This window comes from Sinocyclocheilus grahami, unplaced genomic scaffold (genome assembly GCF_001515645.1).
Source record: "Sinocyclocheilus grahami isolate Dianchi unplaced genomic scaffold, SAMN03320097.WGS_v1.1 scaffold1904.1, whole genome shotgun sequence".
NCBI classification, from domain to species: Eukaryota; Metazoa; Chordata; class Actinopteri; order Cypriniformes; family Cyprinidae; genus Sinocyclocheilus; species Sinocyclocheilus grahami.
The window spans coordinates 26,598-30,345 of record NW_015507083.1 but is presented as its reverse complement, the minus strand read 5'-3'; the positions used below and the strand labels follow the sequence as shown (position 1 = coordinate 30,345).

At 29.1% G+C, this 3,748-nt stretch overlaps 1 protein-coding gene across 1 annotated transcript in view; it reads left to right on the top strand.

The window, feature by feature from the left end:
- prdm6 (PR domain containing 6) overlaps nucleotides 1-3,748 on the top strand; it is a 24,807-nt gene that overhangs the window by 20,805 nt on the left and 254 nt on the right. The window lies entirely within an intron of this gene.

The following is a 3,748-nucleotide window of genomic DNA, read 5'->3' as shown; positions in this document are numbered from 1 at the left end:
ACAATATTTGAAAATCTGGAATCTGAGGGTGCAAAAAAATCTAAATATTGAGAAAATCATCTTTAGGCTTTAGAATTAGACTGTGTGCATTCACACTCATTCTGCCGGCACGGCTCACAAATGTTCAAGCTCTCAATTATTTATATTTTTATAGTTAAAAATATACATTTATATTAAAATTTATATTCTATAATATGTATACACATATATTAGAATTTTTTTTAATTTATATATTCTATATATATATATATATGGGTCAAAGATAATGTGGTTGAAATAATGTTACATTGTCATTCAGTGTAACACAATATTTATGTAAAAATTCAAACAACATGTTTATTCTGACGTGTACACATTAAATTATATAAAGGAGAATAAAATGTCAAGATTTGGTTGAAATAATGTTACAGTCATTCAGTGTAACACAATATTTATGTAAAAATTCAAACAACATGTTTATTCTGACGTGTACACATTAAAATATATAAAAGAATAAGGGAGCGTATTAAATTTGATTGTTTTAAATTCTTACTGAACAAATGGGCAAAACCTAGGATAGTGGCACATTTTAAAAATGTTAAATTACAACTAATTAGTATTTGGGGTGAAGGTAATTAGTCTTTTAATATGTCATAAATTGATTTTTGTTGTAAATATGCCTGACAAGAATGTTACACTGGATGATATTTTAGCGGCTCTCTTCTGTAAATCAGGGGGAAATGTATCATATTTATTTTTTGCTCGGAAAAACAAAATTGCAATTAAATTAAACAGAATTTTTTTTTTTTTTACAATTTAAAGCAGTTTTACACTACTTCGTCTTTGACCCATATATATGTATATTTTATTTGTTACATTTTTAAATATTTTTATATAATTTTTAAAAAATTTTCATAGAGTCATTAGTAATTTCTTCAAGATCTTAGTTTTTTAAAATTATTAATACTTTTAAAAATACTAATTTATATATACATTTTTAATTTCATATGATGTATTCTGTATATACATGTTATAATTGACTTTTTTCTTATTAATATAACATATAATGATGTTCAGTTTCCCACCGCAGACTTTGACTCAACACAAAAGCTTTGTTTAACTTTGTTTCAGTCCTCATCATGAGAATATTGCTGTATGCGGTTTCTTTAAAACAATGACAGCGATGGATGGATTTGTGTTATTTACACGTGACCCATTTCTCCAGCAAACACTCATCATGCTCTCAGTGAAGCTCTCCAGCAATACTGACCCAAACCAGTGGAACTGTCTAGAGTTTTTATAAAGTTCAGATTATCCAGATTTGGAGCTGAAAGCATGATTGGACAGATGTGTTATCTGTGGTGTTTTATCAGACGTACAGCTTCAGTAACAAATCAAGCGTCTAATAAGCACCTAGCGTCATCAGCGTTTCAGCAAAGACAATCATCAGAAGCGCTCAGAAATCTTTAGCTGATCAATGGCCCTGAGCTTCTCTCATTGAGCCGATCTGCTTGACAGAATAAAGCTGCGTTCCTCCGCTTTACTGCGTCTGTCATCAGGATATTCACAACACACCGAACCAGATCCCGAGCACTCCTTCACATCCACGCATTTAACAGACACTCGTATACAAAACCAATAAAATAAAATAAAATAAAATAAAATAAAATAAAATAAAATAAAATAAAATAAAATAAAATAAAATAAAATAAAATAAAATAAAATAAAATAAAATAAAATAAAATAAAATAAAATAAAATAAAATAAAATAAAATAAAATAAAATAAAATAAAATAAAATAAAATAAAATAAAATAAAATAAAATAAAATAAAATAAAATAAAATAAAATAAAATAAAATAAAATAAAATAAAATAAAATAAAATAAAATAAAATAAAATAAAATAAAATAAAATAAAATAAAATAAAATAAAATAAAATAAAATAAAATAAAATAAAATAAAATAAAATAAAATAAAATAAAATAAAATAAAATAAAATAAAATAAAATAAAATAAAATAAAATAAAATAAAATAAAATAAAATAAAATAAAATAAAATAAAATAAAATAAAATAAAATAAAATAAAATAAAAATTATATATTATATATATACTGCATTATTTATTATTAAACATTTAATATAATATTTAATTATTTAATGAAGTGAGATCGCATTTACTGGAGATAAATGTATATTGATATAATATATATATATAATATATATCATTTTAAAAACCCTTGTTTTGTGTACTGTTAAGCTAACTGAGACTTGTTATAGCACTTACATATTATTGCTCTTTTGTTAGTTTTGATTGCTTCCTCATTTGTACGTCGCTTTGGATAAAAGCATCTGCTAAATGACTGAATGTAAATGTACATATCTGTTATTATCAGTCTCCAGTGTCACATGATCTTCAGAAATCATCCTAATATGCTGACAAGTTGCTCAAGAAACATTTCTGATTATTATCAGTGTTGAAAACAGCTGAGTAGATTTTTGTCAGGTTTCTTTGATGAATAGAAGGTTCAGAAGAGCAGCATTTATCTGAAATAGAAATCTTTTGTAACATTAGAAATGTCTTTGTCATCCCTTTTGATCAATTTAAAGCATCCTTGCTAAATAAAAGTAATAATTTCTATATTAATCCCCCCCCCCAAAAAAAAAATCTAATATATTCTGAATATAATGCTGTTCTAATTCATTAAAGAATCCCGAAAAATAATATCACAGGTGCCAAAAAAAATATCATGCAGCACGACTGTTTTCAACATTGATAATAATCAGAAATGTTTCTCGAGCAGCAGATCAGCATATTATACTGATTTCTGAAGATCATGTGACACTGAAGACTGGAGGAATGATGCTGAAAATACAGCTGCGCATCACAGAAATACATTACAGTTTAACAGAGATTCACTTAGAAAACAGCTGTTTTACATTCTAAAAATATTTCAAATTTTTACTGTATTTTTGATCAAATAAATGCAGCCTTGCTGAGCAGAAGAGCCTTCTATAAAAAACATTAAAAATCTTACTGATCCCAAACTTTTGAACAGTAGTGTATATATCATTTTAAACATAAACTCACCTAATTTTTATGTTTTGGTTTATTGTACTGAATGCAATCATAAGCGACATTCATGCATTTAACAAATGCTTTTATTCAAAGCGACTGTTAGTTATTAATTTAGCTTATGAAGTTGCTCGAATCAGCTTCAGATTTTGTGTAAGTGTAGATTGAATTGACTTCTTCAGCTGAGACCCAAACCTCAGATCCTCAGAAAGCCGCTGTTGTTCTTGATCTGTGTGTGTGACGCTGATGTGGAGCCCGATCTGGACAGGGGTCTCCAGGGGCCACCCATCCTCATGCATTATTGACAGGCTTTCTGTGTGTCTGTCATGAGGACCCACAATTACACCTGGTCTGACCCGTGTGTGTGTGTGTGTCTGTGTGTGTCTCCAGGGGCCACCCATCCTCATGCATTATTGACAGGCTTTCTGTGTGTCTGTCATGAGGACCCACAATTACACCTGGTCTGACCCGTGTGTGTGTGTGTGTCTGTGTGTGTGTGTGTGTGTGTGTGTGTGTGTGGTGTGTGTGTGTGTGTGTGTGTGTGTGTGTGTGTGTGTCTGTGGTCTGTGTGCATGTGTGTGTGTCTGTGTGTGTCTGTGTGTGCATGTGTGTGTGTCTGTGTGTGTGTCTATGTCTGTGTGCATGTGTGTGTGTCTGTGTGTGTCTGTGTGTGTCTATGTCTGTGTGCATGTGT